The following is a 13,933-nucleotide window of genomic DNA, read 5'->3' on the forward strand; positions in this document are numbered from 1 at the left end:
GCGCAGGCTTTCTCTAGTTGTGGCGAGCAGGGGCTGCTCTGCGTTGTGGTGCACGGGCTTCTCATTGCAGTGGCTTCTCTTGTTGCGGAGCACGGGCTCTAGGTGCGCAGGCCTCAGTAGTTGTGGCACGTGGGCTCTAGAGCGCAAGCTCAGTAGTTGTGGAGCATGAGCTTAGTTGCTCCGCGGCATGTGGGATGTTCTTGGACCAGGGTTCAAACCCATGTGCCCTGCATTGGCAGGTGGATTCTTAACCACTGTGCCACCAGGGAAGCCCCTGTACCATTTTTGGTAAAGTAAATTTGATCACGTGATTCAGATGGTGTCTGCCATCTGAACGTACTTTACTGTAATGTTACACTTTCCCTCTTTATAATTAATGCATATTTTGTGCGGAGTTACTTAGAAAATACGTAAATGTCCTGTTTCTAATCAAACATTCCATTTATTTATTTATCTATTTCTTTATTGGTTTTCTGTTTTATTCAATGGGTTATAACCCCATTTATATTCTGATGCTCAAATTCTTCCAGTTTTGTCCAGTAGAATTCCTTCAAGCTGACTTGTATGTGCTTGTAACATGTCACAGTCATCCTGTATTTCCTTGCTTTGTGGGTCAACCAGATATTCTAACTCATCTTGTATTTTGTCATCTTGGCCCTGGAATCAGCCATTTCTCCAAGGAACTTTGGTCCCTTTTAGTGACAAATGGTATTTAGAAGTCAAGAAATGGGCATTAGATGTGTGCACTGCTTTGGGGGTGTCGCTGCCCCTTCAGAACCTCTCCGTGGACAGAGCTAGGAATAAATGCACACAAACACACCCCAACAAGATGATTAACGTTTATATCTAAACACTGTGTGATATTGCTAATTCCAAACCAGCACCACAGGGTTCATTCTAATTTTTCTTCTTTCCATATTGTAACCCCCTTTGTTCTCTAGTGAGGAATATGACTTTTACTATCCTTAATATATTTGTGTATTTGTTCATTCACCTTGTATATGACCAACCTCCCATCACTGCTGCAGTCTCCTCTGTTGTGAAGCCCATCCTACAAGCTTTGGCTCCAGTATCTCGTGCTGGGTCTTGCTCCTTCAGCCTACTCAGGTTCAACACCTTGCATTAGGCTGTCCCAAACAGGGGCACCTTCCTTAACCCACTTGAGTCTAACACCCCACGCTGGCCACCCCCAGTGTGGATTCCCTTCTCATTCTGCTTAGTCTCTGACCCCACACACCAGGCTACTCCTTCCTAAAACGGCTTCCTCACCTGCTCAGGCTGAGTCCTCATCCTGGCCACCCCACCCAGACCCCCGCCTCATACGACTTGTGCTCTCATACCCACACTGGTTCACCCCATGAGTTGACGTTCTCCTCAACCTGCTTGGGCTCACAAAACCCACACTGGCCAGCCTTCATCTCTTAGCTTGTTTCTGCTCTAGGACTGACGTGTTCAAGAAGTGTAACTGGAACCACAATCTGAGGGTCAAGGTGATAAAATTTGCTGGATTCCTTCATTTCTGCTTCTCTTTCTTTCTTGAGGGGAGTGGTGATAAGGAAGTGGAGACCCTGCACATGCTCACAGTAGGAATGCTCTAGAACAAAAGTGCTGCTGAGCCCAGACAGAGCAAGGAAGCCCCCTCTGTGTGGCCCAGCTTTCTTCTGTCACTTGGTCCTCTCCATGGGGTCCTTTCCATTAGAAGGGAGAGGATCCAAATAAGATTTATGAATTGCTACTACGTGGCACCTGTTGTGTAAATTACTCTTAACCACAGCCCTTGAGTAGGTGTTATTTTTATAACTTTTCAGGTGTGAAAAAATATGGCTTAGAAAATTTACCTGGTTTATTCATGTCCACCAAGAGAGCAGAGCCGGGATTTGGACTCAGGACAGTGTGCCTCCAAATCTCAATCTACCTCCTGGTCTCTTGTGATGAAAGAGATTGTAATACATCTCACAGGGCCAGACAGATAGGATGTGCTTAATAATGTCTGTTAAAGGAATGCCCAAGCAGTATTAAAGTCTGTGTGATGAAAAACTTGAAGTGTGAAGTTGGGGAGCTTTTATGAGTTTAGGAGACTTTCGACTCAAACCCTCTCAGGGTATTTTCTCTACTTTTCTTCCTGAGATGTGAAGTTAGCATTTATATTAGGAGAAGAAGCTGTTTGTGTTGCAAAGCTGAGAAGAATTTTCTTTTTTTAAAAAATTTATTTATTTATTTATTTATGGCTGTGTTGGGTCTTCGTTTCTGTGCAAGGGCTCTCTCTAGTTGCGGCAAGTGGGGGCCACTCTTCATCGCGGTGCATGGGCCTCTCACTATCGCGGCCTCTCTTGTTGCGGAGCACAGGCTCTAGAACGCAGGCTCAGTAGTTGTGGCTCACGGGCTTAGTTGCTCCTCGGCATGTGGGATCTTCCCAGACCAGGGCTCGAACCCGTGTCCCCTGAATTGGCAGGCGGATTCTCAACCACTGCGCCACCAGGGAAGCCCGAGAAGTATTTTCTTGTACACCTTCATGAGATTAGTGGTTTTATCAAGAATAAGAAAGTAATATTTATTGGGCTTCTGTTACATATCTGATCCCATTATAGCGCTTTTCACTTATGACTTTATTCAACGGTCACTATGAGGTGGGGGTTATTATTCTCCTCTGTTTGTAAGCAGGACCCTAAGGCACAGAGCCTTTATGTGGTATGTGAGGTTATAGAATGGAAAAGAAGTAGAACTAGTATGTGAATCCAGGCTGATTGGTTCTTGCACCTGGTCCTTGACCATAGTTTCCACTAACGTATTAACTTTACAGCAACTGGTTCTATTATTTAGCTGAATGTATTTTTTCATAAAGCTGTTGTGACAATTAACTCAAAGGACATAAAAACAGTTTGCAAAACACAAAAGTCATATAATTCTATGTTTATATTATTATTTATTGAGCTTGTATTATATCAAGTGTTTTTCCCTCTTTAGCTGTTTTTGAGAAAGGCATTATAACATTAAATTAGAAATTGTTAAGTCAGAAGTAAGTGGATCTAGGTATTCATTGAATGCTATGTGCCAGGCACAATAATCAAAAACATGTCTTTAAAGAGTTAACAATCCAGAAGGGGAGATGGACAAGTGAACTAACTATTACAACACCCTATAACAATTACTATGATGGCTGTAAGAAGAGGATGCTACAGAAGAAAAAAAGGAAGTGTACATAAAAGATGCTCAAGAGGGAAAATATGAGGTCGGGATTCTGGCAGGATATCAGCTTCACTCTATATGGTTCAACTGAGTGAACTTTCTGGAAGGGACTTTTAGAGAGGCATGGGCAGGGTTAAGGAGGCCAAAAACAGACGTTGAGGCACCAGGAGTCCAGCAATCATGGGAAGATCTTAACACCTTAGACTGAAAGGTCAAAAAAAAGCTCATTTACCAGAGCCCATGAGAGCTAGAACTATGGAGGAGTGGCTGCCATCGAGGTGGGCAGCTTTGGAGGATGCAGTTATTGATAGATATCAGATATTAGACTCTAAAACAGGGGGTGGGGAGCAAGGAAGAAATACTCCAACCTCTTTCTCCTTCTACCTTGCAATCTCCTGCTGGAATCTCTCATCAGCAAAACCCGGATGAAAGTCAACTGTCAAAGGAGCCTACATAATGCACTCTCTAGGGGTCAGCCACTCAGGCACAGAGCAGGACAGAAGGTTAGAAAATGGATCTGGGGTGAAGACAAATGGAGAAAAATCTGGAAGGCTTCCTAGAAGTGGTGATCCCTTAATCAGACTTGAAGTATAAAGAAGAGTTTTCTAGGTAAAGATGGAGGGGGAAGGAAGGGAAGATATGCCAGGCAGAGTTTATCCTGTTTAAAGGCATGATTCAGTCAGGAAACTGTAATATCTTCATGATGAATGCAGTGGGAGGGAGGTTGCAATCTTCACATGGCCTGGACCAGTATAACCTCCTGGCCATTCTCTTTCTTTCTACTCTACCCACTCTCCATTCATTCTAAACCTAGAACACTGATTATCATCCCTGAGTATTTTCTTTCTGCCACTTGCCTTCTTAGAATCCTTAATGACTCTCAATTACCTCTAACAATTCTAAGTGCATTGCATATATTAATCCTTTAATCATCACAACAACCCTTTAAGAAAAGATACTTTCATTATCCCTATTATGCAGATAAGGAAATCAAGGCATAGGCTTTATATCACACACCTAGGAAGTGTAGAGCTAGGGTCCAATGTCAGGCAGTCCAGAATGTACACCCTTCACTCTCAGCAACTGTGCTGTACTTCCTCTCCACGGGGAGGCCCTTCACAAGCTGATCTGCTTTTTTGACTTCCCAAATTTCCCTCTCTCGTAGGATGGTGCTTTTCTTCAATATTCTTTCTGAATCACTGAGCACTCCTTCTTGTTTGGGATGCCTTACCTTTATTTCCTTTAATATGACATCTTGTTGTCTCTACTTCCTCAAGCTCAGATTAAGCCTTAAGTCTCCCCTTATTGTTTCCAACTCTGACTCCATTATAAGTCTTCCCACAGCCCTGATTCTGGCCATTACCACTGGCACGTGATTTTCTTAATGGTTTGCTGTGCTGGGTGCCTTTATTTGAGTCCATTGTTTAGGACTCTCAAACCAGAAGTTCTATTCCTAATTCAAGAGGATGTAACACCAGAGGTAAAATGGTCTGGGACACCCCTGGTACCAAGTCCAGGTCACCATGCTCCTTCCCCACTTTCTACTTCAACTGACTGTATGGTCAATGAATTAGGTAGCCAACATCCTGGTTTTCCTGGAACAGCTCTGGTTCATGCTTGTTGTTTTGTTGTAATAATGAGAGATGTCTTTTTGTTCTCTCTTAAAAGTTCCTAGTTTGGAGGATAAATTATGTGGTGGTGGGGTTGGGGAAATTTCTCCCTCTACCCATCTTGAGTTTTCGTTTTTTGTTTTACCATCTTGAGTTCTTGTGGCTGGACTAATAATGAAATTGACACCAGACTGATTAACAGGAGAAAAAGAAACATTTTAATTCATGCATGGCCCAAACAGGCCACTATACTTTTTAGACAAAGAAACGATAAATTTGTAAGGAATTGACAGGACAACGAAACTTAGGTTTTGGGTGCCCATTAATGAAGAATCTAAACAGAGTTTAGGCTTTGGGTAGCAAATTAAAGAAGCAACAGGGTTTGTTTATATTGGCTTCTAGGTCAGTCCTAAGTTCCCTATCTTTGGCGATAAGGGTGTCCTTCTACCTCCAGATGCAGGGAGTGAACCTTTCACATGAGAGATATATTTTCTGCTTTCTAGGAGACAGAAAGGAGAGTCAGAGTGTCCCCTTTAAGTTGGCTGTTTCTTTAAGTAACTTTAATTCAAAATAATCTATTTACCATTGAGGCACATTTGGGGGTGGCCTACCTTGGGCCCCAACAGTAGTCATTCTGTGTAATCGTACCTCTGTTTGAAATAAACAAGTCCTCTGTGACGGACATGGGAGGGTCTGAGGTCTTTGATAAGAATTACAAATGGAATGTCAGGCAGTATGTATGGGCAACAATTGCTCGGCTGTCCTTAGAACATAGATTAGAGGCTACATCCTACACTTCTCTTTTTAAAACCAGACCCAGGAAGTAAGGTTAACAACTCAGCCAACTAATAATGACATAGCATGGGATCTAGATGTGTACAGATCTATTTAGAGTAGTAGACCGACCAGACACATCTGGTGATGAAAAAGCCTTCCCTTGGTCACCCATCAGAGGATGAATAATGGACACAGCTGTGGAATCTGTGCTGTCACTGACCCTTTATGTTTTCTGCATGGGGAAGACCAGTGCAAAGCTTACCTGGAGGGTCTGTGGTACAGCTGTATTGGGCCTGGATGATGAAGGGCTCCAGGATGAAACTCACAAGAAATGCCGCCATTGTTTCACCAGGGTCATTCACATGTGTCATTTCGCCTGACAGCTACTGGTTGATTCCTAGGTCTCTCTCTTCCACTTGGAGGCTCACCCTTTGGCCTGCCCGTCTATCTGGGACAAAGCTCTGGGGAGCAGGGCCAGAAAAGAGAACCAGGGAGGTCCTGCTGGGTGGAATGCCATAAAAATGCATTTCAGAGAGCAGCCCTTCCAGGTCTTTTCTTTTTTTTTTTTTTTTGACCTTTCCTCCAGTGTCTACTAAAAAATTAATTCTTGAGATTGAATTGACTGAAAGGACAGTGAATAAAAACTGGGAGCTGTACATCACTAAATCTCTGGGAAGAAAATAAAAATAGAGACTCTGTCTCAAAAGTGATTTTAAAGGCTAGATAGCCTGGACACGTTGACTTTGTCCCTGATGATTAGAATTACAACAATTTTTTTCTAAGGGACAACTTTTTTTTTTCCCTAAGGGGCAAAAACAATAAGTCCCCCTTTTTTTAAGACAAAAGGAATGCTGTCCAAGGGTTAGAGAGGGAATGAAGGAATGGAAGAAAAATGGAAAAGTTGCTATAAGGTCACCTGAAGGAGAGAGAACTAGAAGCAGGTCATTGGGACACACAGGTGTGCAGGCAGAGGAGGTGGAAGAAGGTGAGTGCACCTGGGCTGTGCCTATTTCCAGAGGGAGAGTCCAGAACACCTTGCATGGGGGCAAGCGTAGTGACTGGGCCAGGGTGGGATAAAAGGGGTTACTAGTGACCCAAATCTTTGCCTGTAAGTCTCTAGCCTGGCCAAAGTGCCCAGATTACTTGGCTGCTTTGGCTATGGTATCAAAAGTCTCTGAAATAGAAATTCCATTGATAACTATGAATAGTGTAATATGAAGTAATGTACCAAATGGCTTTAGTCTCCTTTTTGTAGCCTGAAGAACATTTTGGGAAGGGGAGACCAGGGTGTCAAAGAGGTGCAGGGATGGGACATTGTCTGAATGTGTTTGAAGACTCTGGGAGCCTGGAGTGGAAGGGGGCCTCGGACCTCTAGGGACAGGAATTCTGAGAATAAATTTTACCTACTTCATTGTTTTATCTAGGGTCAGATTAGAATAGGCTGCCTTTTGTTTATATACTTAGTTCATTTATTCATTATGTGCCCACCAAGAACTTCATGGCAGGCTTACATGTGCTTTGGTGGTTGAGGCAGTGTATGAATCCAGCAATGGCTACCGAGAAAGGTCAGAAACACTTATGAGAAGGGCAGAGAACAAATTAGAGCAAGTGCATTTGTTGCTCATTTGTTGGTGAGCAAAGGAATAAAGTGGGCAGTGTCCCAGCTGCATGGTGAAGGGTCTGTTGGCACAGTCAGCATTGACCAGAGGCAGTGGGGTTGATGGTGGTTTAAACCAAAACCAGGTATAGTGGGTTGAATAATGTCTCCCTGTTCCTAAATTCATGTCCATCTGGAACCACAGAATGGGACCTTATTTGAAAAGAGGGTCTTTACAGTTATAATTAGTTAAAATGAGATTATACTAGATTGGGGAGAGTTCTAAATCCAATAACTGGTATCTTTATGAGAGAAAGGAGAGGAAGATTCAGACACAGTGGCACAGAGGGGACAGGGAATAAGGCTACCTGACAACAGGGGCAGAGATTGGAGTGATGCATCTCAAAACCAAGGAATGTGAAGAGCTGCTGGCAACCACCAGAAGCTAGGAGAGAGGACAGTTTCTCCCTCAGAGCCTCTAGAAAGAACCAACTCTGCTGACACCTTGATCTTGGAGTTCCAGCCTCCAGAACTGTGAGAGAATAAATGTCTTGTTTTAAGCAGCCCCTCTTGTGGTACTTTGCTACGGCAGCCCTAGGAAACTAATGCATCAGGTTCTGGGGATACTCTTCCTTCCCCATGATTGTTTCAGGGAGAGCGAGGAGACAGACAGCGCAGGGCTGGATGTAAGCTCAAGACCAAGAGAATAACTGAGATCAGGGAGGGTCCGCGGTAAGTGTGGGTGGAGTAGATGTACTGGCTCCCACAACGTTCTTCGGCAGTGGAGAAACTGCCTGTGAAGGTGCTGTCTACCTGCGGGTACTTCAGCAAGTCTTAAGGGCATTGGGCTCTTGGACCAATTGCACACATGATTCAACTGATTTTTTGCTATCCTCCTTCTTTAAAAACTCTCTTTCTTCTTCTTTAAAAAAGTCTCTCTTTCCAGGATCTCTGCAGTCAGACACCTTCAGGTGCATTGTGTCTTGGTGAGAAACATGACAATAAGCTAGCTAATGGCCCAGAACTTTCCCCAGGGTGGGGTCAGTTTCAGGCCTCCTAGGAGGGCAGAATTGGGAGAGCTACCAGTTGAGCTTAACTTCTTTGTCTGCAAAGGAAAATCACAAGAATATGAATCTATTGTTTGCCTAAGGTGAAGTAAGCTACAGAATAGATCTTTCTTACTCTTAGAAACTCCTCAGGAGTCCTAGGTTTAGGATGTTTCAGAGGTAGAGACGGCTGCCAAGGGAAAAAGTCTGGTCACCAGGTCGATGATGAGTGATTTAAAGCCCCATGGAGACTGCTTTAGATTTTCTTGAGAAGCTTCTCTCTAAGGAGAACATGAGCTTCTTTGCATTTGCGTCTAAGCCAACCTATACTAGAGCAGTGAGCTCTCAGAAAGGCACAGGCATAGCAGATACGAAACGTTTAAGCCATCAAAGGGCACTGGAAAAGCCTATTCAGACTTAAGTGACTTCGAATGTGATACCCTGATTATCTCCTAGACGGAATTATAAGACATAAATGGTGAGGCATATAGGGGAGTTTGGAATGGGGAATTGTCAGAAAGCCCCATTAAGCCTGAGAGGGCTTACTAGAAATGCTACTCAATGTTTGGATTCAAAGATACATTTAACTAGGCTTCTTTGGCTCTTCTTTCTGAGTCTTTACTTGAACCCTGGAGGTGGGGAGTATTTCACAGCAGGATAGAGTTGTATTTGCTAATTCTTGAGGATTAGTAGAAAGAGTATTAATGAGATCTCGATCAGGGTCTGCTGTGGTTATGGGGACCCGATTTGGGTTTTATTGCCTTTTACAATATTTCTTAAGACTCAGGATTCTATCCAACTTGAAAAATATTATTTATATTCAGTGTCTACTCTAGGGCAAGCAATAGGTTTACTATGTTACACTCAAGACACAGTTTGGGGAGGCAAAAGTTAAATGCAGAAAGTGCTGCTGAGACACAACCACCCTCAGACCTGGGCAAGCAGGGCTGTTGCCTAAGATCTGTACCTCAGGGGACTTTGCAGTACTTTCCCTGACACTTTCTAATTCCCTCTCTGTTGCCTGGGAAGAGCTGGGTCTGGCAGTACAGTCCAAGCAGAGAACTCAGAGCCCAGACAGGGGCCCCACATGACCGTGGTTCCCATTTCTACCCTTTGTAGCACCCTCTGGTCCTCCACATCCCTCCTCCAAAATGAATGCATGTGAGTAAACACACACACACACACACACACACACACACACACACACACACACACAGGCTCCACTGACCCAGGTCTGAGAGCAGTTTTATCTGAGCAGGGCTTTCTGCATTTACATTTTACCTCTCCAAACTGTGTCCTAAGTGTGTGTATATATATATATATATATATATATATATATATATATATATATATATATATGTATATATGTGTGTATATATATATATATGTATATATATGTGTATATATGTATATATGTATATATACACACACACACACACATAAATACACACACAGATATATATATATATAAAATTTTTTTTCAAACTATGTTCTTGGGTTGACAGGATGTACCAAGGAACACCTGTAATTGTTCCAGAGCCCTGTGTCTGGCCCTGAGTTTCAGTCAGGAAGTCTGTGCCTAGATTGGTCCTGCTGGCTGGTGGAGTATTTCTTTCACAGAATCTGAAGAAATTGGGCTGCCAGAATGGTGCTGATCTTGGGTGACCTTCATTCATGTCAGACACAAGATGAGTTCAGTGCTCTGCCGACAGTCCACAACCAATCCTTTGTTGAGCCGTGTGTATGGTTCTATGCGTTGACTCTCACTCATTCATGTTCCATCCATAGTGACACCTGCAGACTACAGGACCCGAGGGCAGTGGGATGTGATGACAGTGGAGAATGCCTACATTTTCCTTAAGCCTGAGCTAGAAGACATGACTAGAGACACTTTTCTTACATTTTCTGATCCTAAGAGAATGTGTCCAGACCTAGAGGTAAGTGAGAAAATGGGAGCTTGGCTGCAGTCATGAGTAGGCATGATTCCTGTAGGGGATGTTTGTTCTGGCAGGTGATGTACAGAAGATGAAGTTATAAGACACAGCTTTGAACCAATCAGGCAAGTTAGCTTTTGGAACCTTGAGGGCAAGGACTAGGGCCACCAGATATAGTGCTAAGTTCCAAGGGAAGAAGCATGGTCTTTGGGAAGATGGGGAAAGCAAAGTAGTACCGTCAACTTGGGAGAGTGTGAATTTTTTGTAGGTCATCACAAGCAGAAATTCAAAAACATGTAGTAAAAGTAGGGGAAAGAGATATTGGGACTGGGGTGCTTGGTGCATTTTCTTGAATTAATCTCTTTGACAAAGTCATGGCCAAACTAGACATGAAGATGGCTTTTGCTGAACTGCAGTCCTGGGACTCTCCAGGGGTAGAGCTGTGGAAATATTTGGAGGCTATTTCAGTTATTGGAATAGAGAATGGTGGGTGTGAAGAGCAATGTCTGTGTGGTGGCCAAAGTGGGAAGGTTTTGGACACATAGGTGCTCTTGCCACTAGTGATACAGCCTTCAGGCAAGTCCACTTCATCATGACTTGTACCATGCTCAAGTACACCCAGGGAAAGAGCATGAGCTTTGGAACCAGTCCGATCTGGGGGCACCTTAAGTCCTTAGACAATCTGTCTGAACCTTAGTTTACTACTCTAATAAGATGAGGAGAATACATGGTTGTAATTCTAGAATGAACTGACGTATAAAGAAGTGCTTTGTGATCTGTATGTATTCCTTTCACATGCAAAGGAATACATACACATGCAAGTCCTTGTCCTTAGTTCTTCTCTAAATCCCTCTTCTTCCTTTTGAGGTCATGTTTCAGCTGAGGGATCTATGGAGCCTTCCCCCCAGAACCCTCTCCCTTCAGCATGGGTGTATTCCTTCCCCCCTTCAGTTAGACAGATCAGTGGAGTACTTGGCCCTGAGCAGTAGCTCAGATGTGAGCCCTTTGATTTCCTCTTTCCTTTAACGTTTTCGAAGATCAGGAAGATTTCCTCCCCCTTGTGAATGCAGCTCAGCTGCTAGCAGAGAACACAAAAGCAAGTAGAAACCAGGACCAATTATAGCCCAGGCTGACCTGAAGACCGAGTTCTACAAGGTGACCTGAGGAATCTCCTACAAGTTAGAGACCTAGGGCTGCTGAGAGGGCTGCACTGGAAATTCCTTGGGAATGTGGACTGAGATGAATGGCTAGTTGGGAGAAGTCAGAAGCCAGCCATCAGCATCTGATGCCCCCAGATAAACATTCCCAGGTCCTCCTGTCCTGTGTCAGCCCTTGGACACTTTATCACCAAATCCCCCTACCTCCTCTGAGTGGCAAGAGAAGAGACACTGCTCACGGGAGCTTGCAGAGCACTTTGAGCTGGGTGAGAGGTCAGCCTTGGCACCCTGGAGTAAGATAGATATTGGCTGGCAGCTTCAGGGGGAGGCTCTTGCTCCTTTGGGAGCTTGTGTATTATCCCCTCCCCCATGCGAGAGATATGTGATTCTATGTGACCAAAGAGTCGGGATCGAGGTTAGATTTTGCACTCCTTGCAGTGCATGGTTTCTAAAGAGCTTGGATCTCCAAGGGCTTCCCTTAGCTTCTGGCACATGGCAAAACTGCTGTGTTGAACCTGAACTTGGACTTGTGATGAGAGTTCTTTTGACTTATGCATCCACAGATAAAATATATTATTACTCTGTGAAATAATCGTATATAGTTAGAATTATATAATAATAATAATAATAAAATACATACATTTTTTCTGCAGTCTCTTCATTTCTTATCCTTTGAAAGTACCAGTGTCTTCTCTCAATTGAAAATGTCATATAATAAAGAAATAAATATACATGGTACTGTAAGCCACTTCAATGTATTATCTGTACACTAAATATATAGTAGAGACAGGGATCAAATTAGAAATGTGTATATCCATGATATGATTTGGGTACATATTTACACCCCTCAGTTTTCAAACCATGTGCAAAGTAGAAGCACTCCTCTGTTCTCTTTCCCTCTCCCAGCAGGTATATAAAATTAAGCTGAGCCCCAGCTAGAGGACCTAGGGTAGATTCTGACCTTGTGATGCCTTGTTCTCTCGCATGGACTCTGGTGTAGGTTCATGGGGCGGTCTGTGCCCCGCGTGTAGGTGGATTGGGTTGGTTCTCCGGAGTCTCATTTCCCAGTACTTAGTGCTGAGAATCATTCTGGAGAGCTGTAGAGGTCAAGGAGAGTGCAGTGCTCGGGGGAAAGTGGATGAGAAGCACAGATGTTGGTGGAGAGGGGAACCTATGGCAGGCTTACTGCTGTTTCCGACTATTTCCTGCAGAGCTTTCCTAAAACAAAGTGGGGTAGAGGAAGAGGAGCAGGGGGGTCATAGAAGTTACCACTTACTCGTCAGCCCATATGATTAGAAACGCAAGGCGTCCCCATCCCCTCAAATTGCACTCATTCTTCCTGACAAATTACTACTGCTTTTTTCCACTGATGTTTTGTCTAGGTGATTCTTCATTTGCTTTGTGACAGTAAAGAAAAAAATCTTTAGAAAAGTTCAGTAACTTCATATATTCCTAGCTATAAAGAAAGCAATATACGAAAAGGCTTTCAAATTGTGCTTGTAAAATATTTCTCTGCTTTGTTACTTATCCATTTCACTTTGTGGTCCCAGAAATGCGTCATCAGCAATTGTTTCCTGGGTTTGGACATTTTCCACTCTCTACTAGAGAATATTCTGTACATGTTTTCATTATATACATAAGGTTCTTTGTTCTTTACTGGAAATATGTAATTTTTTTGAAAATAGAGAGAATCACTCTAATGCATTGTATGTGGAAGTGGAAATTGGCACATACCTTCTTGTAGAGCAGTTTAACTGAACGTATCAAGAGCCTTAAAATGTTGATCAGTACCCTTTAAACTAACAATTCCACTTCTTAGCATTTACAGTAAAGAAATACTCTAAAACATTAAAAAATGCACACAAAGATGTTCATTACAGTGTTTCATATATATCTTAAAACTGTAAACATCCTGAATGCTCAAAAAGTCAAGAATGTTTCTATAAACTGGAAAACCAGTTGAACAGAATGTTATGTAGCCGTTAAAATGGTATTTATGAAGACTAGAACAGAAAAACATGAAAACATGTGACATAATTTAAATGACAAGAGAAATATACAGTTACATGTCTCATATGTATATGACTATGTACAAAAATGCATATTAAAAAGAGATGGGAAGAGACCATATAGCTTGGTAATTAGGTTTAGATACTGGTATAATAGATGGTTTCTGTATTTTTCATTCTTTCTATTTTTATACTTTCTTTCCCCCAAAGCTTTTTAATGAGCATGGCTATTTTCAATTGAAAACAAACAAACAAATGAACAAAAAGAAACATATGGTATTCATGTGTGGTGCTAGATCTTCACAGGCAAGCACACAGTTTTGTAGTGTACACCTAGATAAGCAATTGTGTTTATATGAGAAAGTGGTATGGCATGCTGGAAAGAGCACTGGTTTGAAATTAAAGAGATGGACCCAAGTCCTGGCTTTATAACCGGTGTTGTGACATTGGACTAGTCACTTATTACCTCTGATCTGCCATGTACTATTTATAAAATGAAAACGTTGCTCTAGAAGTCTCTAGGGTTCCCAGGAGCACTTCTTTTGAGATGTGAAAACTAAACATGTGGAGATTTGAGATCGAAATTATAGCAGAACTAAACTGAATGGATCTTTTTC

This window comes from Eschrichtius robustus, chromosome 10 (genome assembly GCF_028021215.1).
Source record: "Eschrichtius robustus isolate mEscRob2 chromosome 10, mEscRob2.pri, whole genome shotgun sequence".
Taxonomy (NCBI): Eukaryota; Metazoa; Chordata; class Mammalia; order Artiodactyla; family Eschrichtiidae; genus Eschrichtius; species Eschrichtius robustus.